The following is a 20,684-nucleotide window of genomic DNA, read 5'->3' on the forward strand; positions in this document are numbered from 1 at the left end:
GCCCAATCGGTAACACTGTTCCTAAGCAACGCAGCCTTGTCGGTAGCGTTGGTTCCAAGCTCATCAGTGTAGCCCTATCGGTAACACTGCTTCTAAGCAACGCAGCCTTGTCGGTAGCGTTGGTTCCAAGCTCATCAGTGTAGCCCTATCGGTAACACTGTTCCTAAGCAACACAGCCTTGTCGGTAGTGTTGGTTCCAAATCCACCATTAATTAAAAATTCTTATTATAATTCTTAATATGTATTATATATTTATTAGCAAATAAGTTATAAATATTGTAAAATAAATTCCGAAAACTAATAAAGAAATTAAAAAAAAATTAAGTGGCTTGAAAATTATTATACGAACGATTCAGGGTTACAGAGAAAAAATATTCTTGTAACGACTCTGGGATCCGGCGAGCAAAACCTCGGCTGATAAAAAGGTTCTTTACAAGTGGCGCCCGAGCAGGGACCCTGAATACAACGTAGGAAACTTCGTAATATAATAATGAGTAAGGAGGATTCGATTTTAGCACGAACCTGGTTGGTCACATCACAGAACTCTTAACTCGAATGAACCGAATTTAAGAACTCTGGAAGGAAAAAAAAATATATCAACGTATATCACACGTGGAATACAAAGGGGCAGATATGAGTCCCACAATGCGCTCATCCATTCAAACAATAGAACATGTGGAAAAATGGTCCTTCCGATATGACGGTGGTGAGGATCCATTGAGTTTCATCGAACACATAGAAGAACTGGCAGACAAGTATAGCATCGATGTAAACTTAATTCCACGCACAATGCCCTTACTTCTCGAAAATAATGCACTAATATGGTATCGCAACAACAATTGTCGTTGGCAGTACTGGACACATTTCAAGGTTGATTTTCTAAAGTTTTTTATCCCGTCTAGATTCTTTAAGCAAAAACAAAAACTACTGCAATCCATAGCCGTCGAAGAACAACAGCAGCAAGTTAAACAACAACGACAGCAACAGCAGCAGACTAAGCAACAGCAACAGCAGCAAGTTAAACAACAACGACAGCAACAGCAGCAGACTAATCAACAACAAGAGCAGCAAGTTAAGCAACAACGACAGCAACAACAGCAGACTAATCAACAGCAACAGCAGCAAGTTAATCGACAACGGCAGCAGCAGCAATTACAAGATACGCTAGAACACGGCGTACAACAACAAGATCCAAGACCTACCAAAGTGAAAATACAGCGAGATCCAAGGCCTATCAGAGAGAAAATACAGCAAGATCCGAGACCTATCAAAGTGAAAATAGAACAAGATCCGAAATCTATTAAATCACCAAAGTTACAACAATACCGAGATCCAAGTCCTATCAATACAACACCTAGCCGAGATTCACAGCAACCACAAGACACGCTAGAACACATCGTACAACAACAAGATCCGAGACCTATCGAAGTGAAAATACAGCAAAACCCGAGACCTAACAAAGGGAAAACACAGCAAGATCCGAGACCTATCAAAGTAAAAATACAACAAGATTCGAAATCTACTAAAGCACCGAAGTTACAACAATACCGAGATCCAAGTCCTATCAATACAACACCTAGCCGAGATTTACAGCAACCACAAGACACGCTAGAACACATCGTACAACAACAAGATCCGAGAACTATCGAAGTGAAAATACAGCAAGACCCGAGACCTAACAAAGGGAAAACACAGCAAGATCCGAGACCTATCAAAGAGAAAATACAGCAAGATCCGAGACCTATCAAAGTGAAAATACCACAAGATCCGAAATCTACTAAAGCACCAAAGTTACAACAATACCGAGATCCAAGTCCTATCAATACAACACCTAGCCGAGATTCACAGCAACCACAAGACACGCTAGAACACATCGTACAAGAACAAGATCCGAGACCTATCGAAGTGAAAATACAGCAAGACCTGAGACCTATCGAAGGGAAAACACAGCAAGATCCGAGACCTATCAAAGTACAAAAGTTACAACAACTACAAGGTACACAAGAGCAAATAGTACAACAGCAAATAAAATTTATTGAAACACAACAAGGCCAACAGGAACAATTACCATACCAAATTAAGGAACGTTGTCTCGAAACAGATGACAAAGTCAGCACAGAAAACCAGCAACGGCAAACGAAAATTTGTTGTACAACCCAACCGGAGAACGATCAGATTGTCACCACGGCCCAAGACGAATTTTATAAAATATTCAAAAGTCCGAAGAAACGTTACAGAAGCCAAGCACTATAATTTACGACCCAGAGCATGGAAACCACAGATTGGCGATATGGTTTTAAGTCAAAACATATCCGCTATCCAACGCTCAGGCTCATTTTGCTGCAAAACTAGCCCCAGAACAACCGCACGCAGAACTTTGGGAACGGATACAGAGAGACGCTCAAAAGTTAAAACGGGGCCATCGCCATGTTTTTATGTGCAAAATCAGGAAAAAAACATAAGGTGCTCATAGCAAATTCTGGTGCCATCCGGGTCGTTTCCCCTTTCCAATGAAGGGAGGGAGTGTGACGATTTTTTCCAACACGTCACAAACAAACAACAAGAAAATAAAATAAACAAAAAAACAACAATAGAATTAAGGTATTTCTAGTTAAATATAATTTGTTTATTATTAATTAAGTTACACATAAAATAAAATATTAGTATAAGGTAGTAATAAAAATTAAGGTATGAATAAGTTTAAAATTAAGGTATTATTAAGTTAGTATATAAAATCAGTATCATTAAGTTAATATTAATTTAATAAAAATTAAAAGCAATTCCTTTTAAGATATAAATTAAGTAATAACACACCTTTTTGTTTGAGGGTAACTATTTTGTAAAATTTAATAATAAATATGCAGCGAACAACAACAGCAGAACATAGCGAAATCAGTAGCAGGCAATAACAACTTAGAAGAAAGCTACACAGTATGCACTCAGAAGTCAGTTATCCCGTTATATAAAATCCGTATAAAAGGAGAAGCAAAGTAAAACACAGGGACTTGGCCACAGCACTTCGAACAGTGCACATCACCAGAGACTCTATGGCAGGCCACGAAGCAGAACACTTGACAGAGCCAGATCAAGTGTATAAACAGGTAATTAAAAATATTTAAATAACATTTTCCTAGTCCATCAGTGTAGCCCAATCGGTAACACTGTTCCTTAGCAACGCAGCCTTGTCGGTAGCGTTGGTTCCAAGCTCATCAGTGTAGCCCTTCGGTAACACTGTTCCTTAGCAACGCAGCCTTGTCGGTAGCGTTGTCCAAGCTCATCAGTGTAGCCCCAATCGTTACACTGTTCCTTAGCAACGCAGCCTTGTCGGTAGCGTTGGTTCAAGTTCATCAGTTTAGCCCTATCGGTAACACTGTTCCTAAGCAACGCAGCCTTGTCGGTAGCGTTGGTTCCAAGCTCATCAGTGTAGCCCAATCGGTAACACTGTTCCTTAGCAACGCAGCCTTGTCGGTAGCATTGGTTCCAAGTTCATCAGTGTAGCCCTATCGGTAACACTGTTCCTAAGCAACACAGCCTTGTCGGTAGTGTTGGTTCCAAATCCACCATTAATTAAAATTTCTTATTATAATTCTTAATATGTATTATATATTTTATTAGCAAATAAGTTATAAATATTGTAAAATAAATTCCGAAAAAAAAATAATAAAGAAATTAAAAACAATTAAGTGGCTTGAAAATTATTATTCGAACGATTCAGGGTTACAGAGAAAAAATATTCTTGTAACGACTCTGGGATCCGGCGAGAAAAACCCCGGCTTGAGAGAAAAAAAAAAGGTTCTTTACAAAATCAAGAGTATCCTGAGTATGAGTTCTTAATCCATTTACTGCCATTATTCTAATTTCCTAAATCTTTAAGCTCGAACGGAAACATTTAACTGATTGCACATAATGTCCAAAAAAGAAAAAATTAATATTTATGCAAATTTTAAAAATTAATGAATTCAGCTGTAAAATTTAATTTCCAGAAACATAAAATTTCACTTTACCATAAACGGAAAACTGGATACCAAAAACACCATTCAATTTGGTTAAATTCATTTCCTTGATATTGGGGGTTAACCTTGAAGGGTTTAAGGGTGTGCTTGTGTGAACACAAACCAAATTAACCAAACAAATCTAAACAAACATGTTGCATTTGAGTAGATTAAATTCTTTGTCAAAATGAACCCCAAAAATTATAAAATCGAGGAAAAACTGATTTGACAGGAAATTTACGCCGTTTAAACCACCAAGTCACATAAATAATTGCAGCTATGAATGACTGAGATTATATAAAACCAAATTCAAACCCAAAGGAAGGGATGCATTTGGTTATAGAATTCTATAATATGTAAAAATGAAAATCAGAAAAAAAAAATATAAATAAATAAATAATTGCTGTGTAGTCAAAATTTTGATTTTATGTACCATATATGAAATCAATTAATACGCTGAAAAACTAGTATTATTTCGTCACATAATCTATAATAATATCTTTTAATATGCATTACTGATATAGTTAAATTCAAGTTAGTTACTTTGCAATTACAATATTTTAATGATACTAACAGTAATTGGCAATATTTCAGAGAGAGAGAAAAGAATGTTATATAAAAAGCTTGAAATCGATATAGACGGGTAATACTTACATAGTGATACCGTGGCAACAGCAATTATTTGTTCATAAAATTGAGATATAATTGAAATCTACAAATACTAATGAAAAATCACTCATCGGTAGAAACTGAAACTGATAGAATTCAACAAATGTGAAACGAAATTTTAACAGATATAACAAACAAGTATTTCTATCTGAAATCTTCGGATTGTCAAAAAAAAACACAGCGGACATACTTTAACGCTAACTGTTAATGATACAGTTACAGCTATTGCTAGAGTATAAGAAGTTATATATATATAACTGATGAAAAAAATGTTCAAGTCTAACACATTAAAATAAACATTCAATCACAACAAGACTAATAACATCTGATAATATTGCTAATATTGATTAGGGGTGGAGCGAGTTAAAATGTGGGGTTCAAGATACTTAAATCATAGAATATTTCACATATGACTGGTATAAATGTAGTATAATATATTTTAAGAAACGTAATACAGTAAACAATGACTGTTTATAATTTTCTGCAAATTCTGGGTCAAGAATGTACAGAATGCATAAATCTTCCCGAATACTTTCAACCGCACCTAGTTTTTAACTGAACTTTAGACCCTAAACTAGTATCGGATATTTTATGTATTGAGGTAATATTAAAAAAAAATCAATTACTTAATGATTGATATATGTACATTTATGATTGCGACAAAATATTGTATATGAGAATTGTTTTTCCAATATATTAATAATGAATAAAATTACTTTAAAGAGGCTTATAAGTGCTATATATCATAACTTTTATATTGGTTGCATCTTTGTAATAGTTGATTCCAGTACTAAAATTGTGTGCGAAGATTGTTGATATACATGTATCATATCATAAGTCTGGAAGTTTATACCCTGTTAACCAGATGTATGCCATTTAAAATCTATTGGTATGTAGGTATCTTTTGGTATGTTTTAATAAAAATTATAAAAGCCAAGTTTTGTAGTTTCAATAAGTAACACATATGTTATATTAAGACCTAGCTATTACCGATTCCTATTACCGGTTTAAATAATTTTTTAAAATGTGTTTAAGCATTCTGAATGTTTTTATCTTTTTTCACCAACAAACCTCTTTATTAAGATGATTTAAACTTAAAATTCGAGTCAATACTAATTTATGTACAAACTAGGCTTTAAAGAAAAGTCTTTATGAGAGATGGCTTTGGATTTTTAAATGACAAACATCGTTAACGAAAAACAACAGAACAAATCTTTTTAATACAATAGTATATTCTAAATTCAGAGAATTTCTATGTAATATCAACTCAATCGGTTTGGACCTCAGATGACTAGTAAAAAAATTCGTTTTAAGTGCAGAAACTATATTATAGTTTAAGGTAAATTTCGTTCCCTAACTTTGTTTTAATTTCATTGGAAATTAAGTTACGAAGCTGTGTCATATCCATAGAGGAATGGTAATCCAGACTACGCCATTACCAAGAAGAAAGAGGCAAATGAAATGGTAATAGATGGAAAAGTAAAGAGGTTTGATCTATTACTTTAATTTTTTTTTTAAATGAGGATAAAAAATCCATTACGAGTGATCCAAAATGATTGTTTTGATAGAACACTAATTCTGGACATTACATAATAATAATCATAACATGTACTCCTTATGCTGTTATATTTATGATTATAATTGCATATGATTCAATAAAAGAAATTTAAAATATTTAATTAAGTGGTTTTGAAAATTTAGAATTACTTCCATTTAATCTTCTAAAGGGTCATCTTGATGTAGTTTAAATTAGTTCAAACTTAATTTATTGTTGCTTTGCCACATAAAGATTGTCGGTGCAGTAGAATTAGATTTTATATATAATCATTTTTATTTTGCACTTCATTGTCTTCATTACTAGAAATACTCGTATTTATTATGTAAAGTCTCGGTTAAGACCTTTTGGAAAACATTGAATTATATCATTTCCTTGACAGTTGCGGTGGATCATTCATATCATTACCGGATTGAATTACTTAACTTCGTTAATAAAACGTGTGAACTGTGTCTGTAGACTGTGTTGCGGTTAGAGATAATATCTTATTAACACACATATTGTTACGCACTGCTACAACCATTGAAATATATTTTTTAATTATATACTTAGTTACATGTAATGTGGGCTAATTATGATAAACTATTTTATTCATAAGAACGAAAATTGTGTATAAAATATGAACACTAAAAATTATGTTATTTATGAGGTTTTCGTATTAAAATTTTATTAAAAGTTTTATTGAAATCGGAAGGTTTTATATGAAGGTAATAAAATGTGATATCTAAGTTTACTTATATGTTTTTGCCATTTTTATGGACTGGTACCTGAAATTCTTGTACCTGGAATCATATTGGGTATTTTAAAGGAACCAGAAAGTCAGGAAATACACAAAAAATATCACTTATTCGGATATATGAACTATTTCAGATTTATAACAAATTCCAACCAGGCCATAATGTTGAAAAATTTGACTAGGAAAAAAATTTGAATAGATGGAATTTTTCTAGTTCATTATCAAATACCAGCATAGTTGACAATTTAAAAATTGGCAAAAAAGATTAAGCTTTCTTGAGCAGCCTGGTCTATGACGTGGAGCTACTCGTCCACTACGACAACAAAGCGTCGCACATCACTTTTAGCAGAGACTATATAAGCAAATCTGCTCGAGCTACAATAACTATATACTATGTTTTTAATTCATAATCATGTCCTAACTATAGCTTGAACAGAAGCACTTAACGGTGACACTTCTTGGAGGATTGAAGTTTGCAGCAGGAACATATTTCGTATACAAATGCAAAAGTGACGAGATACATTGCAAAAAATTGTAATATATAATACTTGTAATAGGAAGGTAACTTAATGAACTCGAATAGTATTTAGTAACACAACAGATTTTCATTTTATTTTATTTGCATGTGCTAATTATAACTGGAGAAGAAACTTACTAAGCGGTGATACTGCTACTTTACGCAGAGCTACGTTGTGCAAAGCAATGCATATCGACAAGCATTAAGAAACAACACAACAACTTTAGTGTTATTTAACTTATATATATTAAACAGAAATATACATTAAAGTATAGTGTGTTTCGTAAGAGGTTTGCCATTTTACAATATGAAAATTTATTATAAAGATAATGATTCTATAGTAGTTACATTTGTGTTGAATTTTCTTCAGTGATGAGAGTCAGTTTTCGCATGATAGATACATGAATGAACAAAATTTGCAGATGTGGAACAGTGTATAAGTCAACAATCCAAAAGTAATTACCAAGAATCTATTGAATCCATAAAAAGTTGATGTGGCTTTGAAACTGTTATAGGACTATTATTTTATGTGTCTAGTAAAAAATACAGTTTTTACTAAGTATAGTTGGATGTAAGAATTTTAATAAAGTACTTTAGTTAATGAATTTATTGATTATATAACAAATTTACTATTTGGAACAAAATTTGAGTGAAAAAACTGCATAATTTTATGAAGATTTAAATAGGAAATTAAGCAAGGGATATAACCCGCTTACCATATTTTTTTGCGTTGAATACAAATTATTATTATTATGAGTATTGTTAGGGGATGTGGCACTGCGACCGTCGGGTCTATTGTGCCCACTTCTGGACTTAGAGTAGGTCTTTAAGCCCTGTTGCGTCAAATAAAAAGTAGTATAGGACCTACTTTATAGAGTTTTGTTGTCTCTTCCGTAAGAATATACATTCCTAGAAGCCTATTTCGTATGTGCATTAGCGCAGGGCATTCTAATAGCAAATGTGTTGCCGATTCCTCATTCTCTTCACAGAGTCTACAGTTTGCATCCGTAAGTATACCCAGTTTTGTGAGGTGGTGTTTTAGTTTACAGTGCCCTGTTAGGATTCCTGTGATGAGTCTAAGTTCTTCTTTTGATAGGTTCATACAATCCTGGTATCTCTTGTTGTTATAGCTACCAATAAGTGATATGGATTATTTTAATCTTGGTATATTGTCCCAGTAGTGATTACAAATTAAATAACATAGAAATTTATTTTAAGTTTAATTTTGAGAATACTCCCCTTAAACCAATTTTTTAAATTTTTTACATATTTAAAGACCTCCGAAAATTATTTTAACCCAATTATTTCACCTCTGTTCGGTTTAAATTAAATAAAGAATTCCATTGAATTTAATTGTACAAGTGCAACATTTCAATGAATTGCACTTGCCCCCAGTAATACCTGACATTGCATTAATTCACTTAGTGAAATTGTTAAAAAAGGATAAAATGGCACAGGTTCCTTGTGAAAGGAGTTCAGAGGATGCAAATACAAGCTCGTCGTAAATTTTTTGCGGTGTTTCTTTTATTTCCATGAGTGCCCTTATTTGCTTCTAAGTGAGTTCATCGTCAATGTGTCTGCATAATTAGCAATATATCTGCACTTACATATATATTCACATATATATTATATATTCATATACATACATATAGTATATAAAAGTGAATTTCAAATAGCATTACACTCAAGACTGCACAATGAAATCTATTTTTGTGGGACAGAACAAATCCTAAGAGACACTTGAGTGTTGCATTTGATTTGACTGATTTAAGACTTGTTAAGTGTCAGTTTCTATTAAGGCTGAAATGAATAAATACAACAAATTTTATTTTTTTTTTAATTTCAGAGCAATTTGAAGAAGTGCTTCATGCATTTTTACCAGCAAAAGAATTAAGCACGTGCTGTTCTTTAAGTTTTTCGAGCTGAGAGTAGCTCGAGATTTGAAGTGGTGGTTACTGCAATGCAAATTAAAAATCATCAGCATTTGGTATACCGACATGAAGTAGAAAAAATCACAATAAAGAAAATTTTTCTGGAAAAATTGCGTGTTATGGAATTAAGGGCTTGAATTAAAATAATTACTCAACAATCGAATTTTCGACTTTTCTCAATAACAGAAATTTGCATAAAACTATTAGCTCTTAGTAGCGTAAATATAACTTGAAGCGTGGAAGTGATTAATTTCCTTTGTTTTCTATCACAATAATTTTTATTTGGCCAATATTGATGGCTATTATATTGCATACCCGAAATGGCATTATATTAAAATGTACCATATCAGGCATATCGTGAACAGCGCCATACGAGCATAATTTGCGGGATCCACTCTTTGCTCCAGCACTTCAGTACTCCACTTGAAAGCGTAATTCAGTTAACTTTGCTTTGGCATTTATTGAGAACTTCATTTAGTAACATAAAAGTCACTTATTGAATTAGAATCGCACAATAAGTGGCCGGAAACCATTGAAACGTGACATTTGTGGCAAATGTGCCCGCACACAGGAAGATACCAGCAGTATTGTTGTAAGAATGTGTTGCTGGAAATGTCACTTTTCAATAAATGACATGGCCATCAAACAAGAAATCAATGATAATCGTCGTTATTTACAGCAGATAAGAAAAACGATTTTTTGGCAAATCTACAAAAAATACAAGCGTAAAAATAGTGTAAAAAACAGAAACTCCTATCAATTTCGATTGCAGTTGACCTACATCAAACCAATAAAATGGGTCTCCATTGAGTACAAACATGTCCATTTCGTTTTTAAACAAATTTTTGCTGTTTGAAGAAGGTTGCCGACCCAAAGCGCCAGCAAGGGACAAGCTGAATTGGATTTGGTCGCAGATTGCGAAAATTTGTGAATTCAGCAGATTTTAATATTAAAATAAATGCAATAAAAGGGAAAAATATAAAACAATCAACAATATCTGATATTGAAGTCAAGTCTGATATTGATGGTCAAACAAAAAAATCAATTTAAACTAATTTATTTTATTTATTTTTCTCTTTACAAGTACAAATAAATAACACCAATACTCTTATGAAATTATTTTATTGAACTTAATAGATATAATCTTGTACTTCCATTTAATTTTATAATTAAATGGATAAAAATCATATATAAAATGTGTACTTTTGTTTTAAGAAACGATAAATAAAATAAACTGGTCTATTACAAAATATGTATAAAAATAAAGAAAAATAATAATTCTCCTGTTTTTTATTTTAAGACTTTAACTCCAAACTGATAAACTTACAGAGCTCTATGCTTATCATCATTATTAGTTTTATTAAATGAACAGTCCTTTGCCATGTTTTAGCAGGCGTCCCAACACGACGGCTACTACCCATGGGATTCCATTTGGGTGCTACCAGGGGGTCTGCGAAGGGTTAACTGATCCAATACTTACTCAACTTCTTCAGAAGTTGACAATTAGTTGGTGATACCCTAAGGATCAGCATTGCTGATACGATTACTACCAGATGTTGAGAAGCACATTTGTTGAAAACAGTTCTTATACGTGTGTTGAAGACGGTAGTGCGTTTTTACTTCTTACATCCATAAAAGAGCACTGATTTGATGTTGGAATTATAGACACAATTGTAGGATATTCAGTAAAACATTCTACTCCACATGATGTTGGAAATCCAAGCAGCAAAACAAATGTGAAGATTATATAGACTCATATATATGAAGTAGACTGACCTATGTTATAAGTTAATTCTCTGAAATTACAATCGTCAAAATCGTTCAAATAATAAATCATATGCCCGAAAGGACGTTTTAACTTATACCATTGGACCTTGTTAATAAAGTCTTGCACAGAATAGTTTAGAAAAATGAAATCTTTTTATTTTCTTCTTTTAGTCTATCTCCCAACATTCGTATACTAAACCACTAAATTCGTTAAAAATCTAATTACTAGTGTGGTTGATAGATATGAACTTAATAGATATAATAAAATATAAATGATATATAAATAAGAAATATATCTTATTATTTTATTCAACATTTGAAATAAAATACTGCGCTTGTGTTTAATACACATTTTATTCACTTATTAAACATTACTATGCAATATAATAATACACGAAAATTTTGATAAGCAATAAGTTTTGCCACCACAACCTATCACACTCCTAAAACGACAATTCGGGGTTTAAATTTTGAGAATACTTGGTTCTTCTAACAGTTCCGTGTGCTTATCTTACGGAAAGGTCAACGAATCTTTGAACTGCTACTTATTGTCTTCTCATTTTAACACTCACTACTCAGAGTTTAAATCTACATTTGGAATATGCATCAATTATTTAATTTCAAAACATTTGAAGTAATATATACCTAGTAGTTTCAAAATTATTTCCAGATTTTATGAGAAGACGAATATGCTTCCAGTATTTGATGAGTTCCACAGAGAAAGCAAATGGTTATTGCAGTGAAATTCTGCAAAAGTCCAGAAAAAAAAATATCTTCTAAGTATCGTGAATATGAAAATTCTACTAAATTAATTCTATTACCTGTGAAGTCATAAGTAAATGACAATTAATCAAATAAGTTGAATTTTCACCAAGTGCTTAAGTAATTCAAGTTAATATCTCAATAATGTCAAATCAGGTAAATAAAATAAATTTTCCTTAAACGAAAAGAATACTTGTTAAAAATCTTTGAAATCTTGGATTATCAAAAAATAAAAAATTTTAGAATATTAGTAAAAATATTTTAAAATGTTTGGAATACGTCATATGGACTGTAGGAACAATATTAGGAAGACTCACACATGTTCAGATAATTTCAAATCCAATTGAACTGAAAGAAAAATCAGCAAGAAAGTTTAATAATGGATTCGAATAAGTCTTGAGAAGTTCAAAAACTTACCATGAGGCAATTTTCCAAGCATGAAAATTCTAATCCCTTTGCAAACACTTTATTTTATATATAATACAAACCACATATTTTAAGTTTTAAATTAAGGAATAATTGTGTGCGTTATTTTTAATTAGTCTTATAGTATACATTATACCATCGACATTATAAGTATTGTGATATAAGAAAGTTCTTTTTCAGAAACTTTCTCTTAGTCACTGTATTCTTCTTCTATTTTTACATTTTTGAGTATCTTAAATTTATAATTTTGAGTAACTTATTCTAAACAAAATTTATTTTAACTGAACTACATTAAATTTAAAATAAAGTAATATCTTTTTTTATATCTTTTTTTAATAACTAACTAGATTGGAAATTTTTTATTCTCTCTGTATACTATGACGATATGTCTTTGTCCTAGTATCAGAAATATATGCTCAGCCTCTCACAGTTCCAATGAGATTGGGTGTATACTTACTACTGTAAGACTTAACTATTCACTTGTAAACTCACTTTGTGTAAATCGATCGGAAAAACAGCAAAGACCAAAGAGCAATAAAAATATTCTATTTTAAATAAGATAAAATCGTTTGAAATATTAAAAAACGTGAACGAGTGCATGTTTCGCATACAGATTTTCCATTAGTTTGGCTTATTCTGTAAAACAAGAAGATAATGTTCAAGCACCAACGCTAAAAACTACTCGTAATGAAAAAAAAACAACATTAAAGGAAAAAAAAATTATTAGAAGTGACTTTTGTGTATCTGCGTAATTCATCGAAAACTAAACAGAAACATTAACAAGCACATTCCATCGAATTTGAAAGGAAGATTTATTCAAAGAAAAGAGAAAGAGTGTTCGCACACTCCAGCGGACAATCAGAAACTCGGGATAGTTCAGATTTGTGAGTACATATTAAAAATGTTCAAATAGAATCTATCAAAAATATTGATTATTGGAATTGATTTTGAAACGTGATGATTCCAATATAAGCCAAAAACAAAATCTTCTCGCTAGAAGAACGAGAGCGAAAAAGTGAAATCCCAGCATTCAGAAAAAGGAAATCAAGGTTATGCTGACCGCTTTCCTTGATTCAATTTGTACTGATCGTTTTCTTTGAATTGTTCACAGTAAATTTATCCCAGCAGGTCGGACTGTGAGCGCAGAACATTATCTAAGATCTTGATTGTGGATCAAAATTTCACGAATGCAACTGGAATATCAAGAACCAGCACTTGGTTTTTTTTTGTTACTTAATTTACTATCACAAAAAGCTTTATTGTTATACATCATCTATCATATTTAGCTAATTTGGCTCCGTAAATTAAAATCATTTTGATGATAATCTATTTAGCTAAAAAAATTTGATCAATATACTTAAGATAATTTCGTAGTGCCAACGATATTCCAAAAACTGGCTTAATTTCTAGTTTATCACATTGTTCTTGCTTCCTGTGTTCATTGCTCAGATCATGGTCAAAATTTTATTAAGACTAGCAGTGTTGTTATATCTCATAGACCTATGCCTTCAAGTCCTGTAATAACAAGCGTCTATGCTTCCTATGTTTATTCAATAACAATATAATAACTAATAGGAATAATAGTAGTATTAAGGAAATAGAGTAGAATACTAGTAGAAAGTAGGAAATAATGGGAAATGCTTCTATATGTTTCATACAATTTGTTTGAGATTTCATGTTATAAAATCTTAATTTGCTTTAATTTGTTGTGCGATTTGCGATATACATATATATAAAACATAAGTAATAATATTTAAATTAAATTTGGTGTAAAATATTTGTGTATAATAAATAAAAAATAAAACAAATATATCTAAATCTGGATCGATCGATAGTATTTTTACTACGAACATTGCCTTCTACAACAGATATCCAAATTTCAAGTTAGAAGCGAAAAAGAAATTAGAAGCATAAAGAATAAAAACTTTTTTTTCTTTTCTATTTAATAAATCATTGGTTTCTATGCGAGCTATATCTATATATAAATGAATCAATCCCATTTTAATTATCCAGACTGCAATCTACATATATTGCTTAAGTTTCAAATTGAAAATATATACATTAGCAAATAAAAATGTTCATCTAATAGTAACATGTATCTAAATTACTTATATAGTACCCCTACATCTAAATCTGAACCGATCCTATAATATTTTGTACCTTATGTTATATGAGTATATTTCGCATCAAATTTTATTGCAAATATTTATTAAAAACCAGAGAAAACTTATATCCGATTGTTCAGTTCATATGGCAGCTATAGAAATTATTTGTTCGTTTTCGGCGAATCCGACAATTGAAAACTCTTACCTAAATATTCATATAAGCTAACAAAATTTTGGAAAATATATTATGGGCTTTAAATCAATTCGAAAAGAGTGCACTTAACATTAGTTGTACAATTTTATTTATGTGGAACTTATTTATAAGAAATTAAAAGTACAAAAAGATTTTAACTGTATCATTTTTTCAATATTAATAGCTTTAAGTAATGTATACAACTTAGACCTGATGTATATTAATGAAGTTTTTCTTGGGTTCTAAGTCACAAATTATTTTTCACATTTTTTTTTATATTTTTATATTAAACTGAATTTAAATTTATAAATTTATTACCATATGCTGTAAATGCTTTTAAGTCTGGCTTTAATGTGTAAAAGGCTGATGGTATGGTTAATAAAAACACATTATGTGTGTAATGCATTTTATAACTTCATCCTATTCATTGGTTAACTCAAACAATTTAAGATTTTATTTTTCCTTTACTGGTGAAGAAATTTATTTGCAGTTCCTTCACGTTTGGTCTGAGGTTAATGTGCACCTAATAAAATGTATATGTGAAATATAAAATTGCAATAAAATGTGCAATAAATTTTGTTTTCTTTTTTTAATTTATTTTATATTTTCTTTTTAGTTTGATAATTATAGTAGTCACTTTTTATTCGTCCATTAAAAGTATTTGCATGCATAAAAATTACATTAGCGATTTAGTTAAAGCAATCCGTTGCAGACATATTATATCTTAAATCCAAATAGGTTTAAGCACAACAAAGCTTTAGGTTAACTCTTACCAATTAGAAACCCTTTAGTTTGAAATTAAAAAGAAAACATGTAGAAATGTTAGGTCTGGCTTTGCCGAAGTTTAGATACCCTTTGCATAGAAACTTGAATTTACATTAAGGTCTCATTTATATATATGACAATATATATAGTATAATAGGAAATAAAACATATACAATATAATATATAAAAAAAAAATAGTTTTTGTTGTGGATGTTTGTTTAATCATTTCGTTGCATCAAAATTTACGTGTTATTCCATATCAATGTGACAAACTTCAGTTTTTTTACTCTTTTCGATCTTTCCATTTTATGAACTATATTTAAATACCAAATTTTAAGTACATACATTAGGGAATATTAAAGTTTTTAAATGTTATATCTAACTTTTGTTAGATATATGACAAATATATTCAAATAAACATCGATATAAATAAAATTTCGTATTTCTATAATAAATATATATGCATATATTCTCTGGATACCGGGACATACTGGCGTATGCGGAAACGAACATCTGAACATTTCTGTGGATTAGAAGACAGTAGTCTCCTTTCTCTCATAAAATAAGAAGAATCGGAACAAAAAGGTTTACTGTTATGATCTGCCAGGATTAAAACAATCTAAATCACTTATTGGTGATATAACAATAACAATAGAAAAGATACCAGGATTGTATGGACTTATCAGAAGAAAAACTTAGAATCATCAGGAAACTGTAAACTGAAATTTCACCTGATAAGACTGGGCATATATACGGATGCAAACTGTAGATTTTGCGAAGAGAATAAAGTTAGAATGCCTTGCCCTAATCCCCATATGGAATAGACTCCTGGGAATGTATATCCTTACGGAAGAGACAATTAAACTCTGTAAAGTAGGGTCTATACTACTCTTTATTGATGCAACAAGGCTTGGAGACATACTCTTAGCCCAGAAGCTAAGAGTAATAATATAATAATATATTCATATTCTATATATCCTCTCATATAAGTGATATGGTAATCTGATTTTGTGTAATCCGACACATAAACAGAGAAGTTTGTCCAAAAATAAGTTCGTAAAATTTTATATCAATACATCAGAAACTGAGAGAGTAGTTTAGAATGAAACAGACAGACGGATAAAGGTAAATGAACTCAACGTGTCGAGCTGATCAAGAAATAACTTATAAGATTGACGATGTTTTCTTCAATGCATTACAAAAATCTTGATGAACCTAATATAATATTTTTACAACTATTTGTGTAAAGACTATAAACAGGGAAGGTTTTTAAGTTTACAATTAACGTTACATATACTCGTATATCAATAATTGCTATTCTATATTCATATGGTGCGAGTTACAGCTTGATATGGTCTAATATTTATAAGAAGTGATACATTTTTACTGAGACTATAAAAAAGTTTCGGTTTAAGTACTGTGGGGACTTGCGATTTTTTTTATTTTGTAATTTTGGATTGTCAAATTTTTCTGTATGCGTAATGGGGTTGAAAAATAATGAAAGACATACAAGACAGATTTTTTTCCCAAAAAGTATTTATTACACGTATCTGTGCCACCATAGTTTGTAACTAGCAAAACACTGTTGGAGCAACTCCTTACGTATGATTTTAGTTTGTTCTTGTTAATTTTTAACCACATGCTATTTTATAGTAGTAAGTTAATGACACAAGCACGAATACCTTTAGCATATCAACTATAATGAATTAGCACCTTCATTGTTGAACCATGGTCTTAATGGTTCACAATGCCAATAAATGAGATGTTAACTTAATATTATCACTCTTTTTTATGATGGGCTGGAAAGGAACAGGTATTTAATTGTCCGATAAAACTGGACGATAAAATGTTCTACTATTAAATGGATAGTGTTAAATATTTAAGTTGAGTTTTTGATAACCTATCAGAGTTATCAAGTGAAGCAAGTACAATAACAGCGAAATCAACAACATCAGATAGAATTATGTGTAGAACAACGAATTACACCGTCAACTAAAATGGTAGGAATCTCATCACTTTTCATAGGTCAAGAACCAGCACTATCAGAGATTTCGCTATAACCACGATAGCAAGTATAAACTAGCTAACACAACAAGGTTGCAATCATCAAAAACAATGCCAGACAAGTTTGTGTGATTTCACAAACCCCAAGTCCTACTCAACCATTACAACGAGTTTCAATAAAACACTACAGATAACAGGAAGAACTGTTATATCAAGGAACTTCCACTTACCCAAATGAAAAAGTAAACAGCCTACTGCTTAAACCTAGAGAACGTTGTCTTGGTTACATAATCTTTGTAGCATTTAAGATCAACATCAATAAGTGAAATATCGAAATGCACGTCTACGAAAAGGTGACAATCACACTATCGTAAATCAAGGTGAGTTCTACAACATATTGAAAAATCTAAGAAGGAAACATAAAGTTATTCTATGAGGTAGTCCAAATCAACTTTCTTGAAAAATGAGGTAAATGTAAGGACAAAACTTTGTATGAATGATATATCAACAAGAAAAAAGCCAATTTGGTAGCAAGACAATTATCAATAGTAGATTTAATTGATTTAGTAAATTATGGAAACGATTTCAATTTTAACCAAAAAAAATAATTCTCCCCTCTCAAAAAATAATTATTTACAAATAATTAAATACAAAAATTATTTCGAAGATAACTGATGATGGGTATTTGGCAATACTAGGAACAGCTATATGGTCAGCAAAAATTCAATTAATTTAAAAATAATATGAAAATAAATTTTTGTTGTTGTAGTTCACTACTGTTCGAAGAAACCTCTTTACTAAAAAATTATATACATATGTTTGTTATAAAATACATGTTGAATATTTAATGTATTTTATATATATAAATGTTATTTTAAGAGAAGATGAAATGAAAGGTTCTTTAATAAACTTTAACCCTACAGTAATGGAACCCTAAACTTATCTACAATTTTTTTTTGTTATGTAAAATCAGTTTTTTAATTTCTTTTAATCTGTTTTTATTTTTATTTGTTTTTTCTTTTAATTAAATCTGACAAAATGAACGTGGACAAGTGTAAGAGAAGTGCATTTGCATTTAATTTTCACGTAGCCGATATCGGAAAATAAAACACAATAAAATAAAACCGATTTAAATCCATTACCAATCACGCAGAAATGCAAGACTCGTTTCGATGCCCAAGAACACGTAGATTACAGAAATGGCTTAGGAGTGATTTGAACGTTTAATTAAATTAAAATTATGTAATTAAATGTGCCTAACAAACTGGTTGATTTGGTGGTGGAAAAATAATCTCTGCACTGCTAATTCGCTGTCTACGGGATCAATACTATATATATACGAACGAGTATATCTAAAATGTATATCGATTCGATACGGAAGTTAAAAAATACAGATTAATCCTATACAATGCAATATGTGCAATATTATGATTCTATAAAGCTTAGTATGAGTTTCTCTTGCAAAGCTAGGACGCTCCCCCATACTAAAACTTGCCTTTTTTATTTTCTTATCATATGAATACTAATAACTAAAGTATATTTTCTTATCATATGAATATTAATAACTAAAGTATATGACTTAGTTTTTTAATTATGATAACATTACAATTATTTATCTTAATGGTTTTTCATACGTTGTGGCTTGCCTCTGTTCTATATACTGCATACCATTAATACCAACGAATCAAAATCGTTGATTTTTAATAAAATATTTAATAAGCTATTAGAATTTCCTTCTAAATTTAGCTATCTACTTTTTTTTGTAAAATAAACTAGTTAATACTAGTAATAGCAGTACTGAAAGTAAACCAGTAATCTTCTTAGATAGATATTGAAGATAAATTCAATATTAAACACAATAATGAAAATGATTTTAAACCGATTACCCAAAACAGTCACAAAATATGTCTAAATGAAACTAAATCCCAATTTTTTGGCTGGTAGAAAATATTAATGATCGAACGTAGTATAGACCTAAACGTACGTAGGTAGATAGAATAAAAGAAGGATCGGCTCCTACTCAATTAGCTAATAAAGTAATTTTGATTTCACATTCTTCGTAATTGTGAGTAAACAGTTGGGCATGTTAGATCTAGCTGATTTAGTAGTTCATTAGTGTAACAAACTATTGAACTATAATTCAAACGAGCGGAATTATTTTGAAAATGCTAATGACACAGCTGCTATATTATTGTTGTTTTAGATAAAAACCGAAGTACAAAGATTAAACTGCTATTCACATATTACAAATAACAATAGCAACTGCATCCTGTACTACATGCACAAAATAAGATATTATCTACTTTATGGTACATTACCCGATACACAAAGTAATAGGAAGAAAATTGAATAATCTCCATACTAATGTTGAATTTACTTACTTGAAAGAGAAGCAGCATTTCAGAACAGAAATTTTTATGGACTTTTGTGAAGAAATGATTTTTTCTAATTTTATTAATTTTTTTTTTTACTATTTTGTTAGTTTTTATCACAAATTTTCTAGCACAAAATTTAATCACAAATTTTTTTGGCACTAATTTTCACATAAATCTCATCATTTTATATTTCTTTAATTATATTTTATAACTTACGAAGACCAGCGATACAAAATCATTGTCATATTTTAACTATCAATATTTTCTTCTGTATATTTTTAAGTAAAAATTTTAAATGCAATTAAATTTAAATTTTAATAAATAAAGAACTATTTCTATATCGATTTTTAATGCCATCAATCCTTTAAACTCAAAATTTTATTGTAAGTCTTCTTGTAACAAACTAAGGTCTAGTTATGCCATATTTTAATGAAGAATTAAACTTTATGCATACTTTATATAAATACCTAGTATTTAGATCTCTATGTTATTTAAGTAGAGGCTTAACATTACGGTGTTCAAAAACATGCGTATTAATACAAGGCGTTATGCAACGCCCTATTGGAAATTAAATTTCCGCCGCTGCCAATGAAGAAATGTCTGTAAGACATAACTTCCACCTTAATTTAATCTCTCTGATCGTCTGCTGATCTTTGGGTCACAGCACCGGGTGATGAATATGCATTCCACGCCGAATGAATGATAAACTGATACCTTAATCTGCGTGACTTTGGATTTTAACCACAACCGCCTCGAGTCCAACCATAAGTGGTCAGCACAGCCGAAGCTGTGGGCCGCTGACTCGAGGTACCAGAGATTGCCTTCTCTGGACAAATGTCGTAAGTGGTGCGGATCACTTACTACCATGCACACTTCTTATACAAGTG

The 20,684-nt window shown here is 30.8% G+C and overlaps 1 protein-coding gene and 1 long non-coding RNA gene across 3 annotated transcripts in view; one reads left to right on the forward strand and one right to left on the reverse strand.

Moving 5' to 3' along the window:
* The window catches only part of LOC119683666, a 323,964-nt gene that overhangs the window by 16,267 nt on the left and 287,013 nt on the right, over positions 1-20,684 (forward strand). The window lies entirely within an intron of this gene.
* On the reverse strand, positions 11,524-12,628 carry LOC119683677. The gene is made up of 5 exons (XR_005252679.1): positions 12,347-12,628; positions 12,247-12,277; positions 11,989-12,104; positions 11,813-11,914; positions 11,524-11,755 (listed from the first exon to the last, which is right to left on the reverse strand). It is a non-coding gene; the product is annotated as an uncharacterized LOC119683677 (long non-coding RNA).

This window comes from Teleopsis dalmanni, chromosome 2, assembly GCF_002237135.1.
Source record: "Teleopsis dalmanni isolate 2A chromosome 2, ASM223713v2, whole genome shotgun sequence".
Lineage (NCBI taxonomy): Eukaryota > Metazoa > Arthropoda > Insecta > Diptera > Diopsidae > Teleopsis > Teleopsis dalmanni.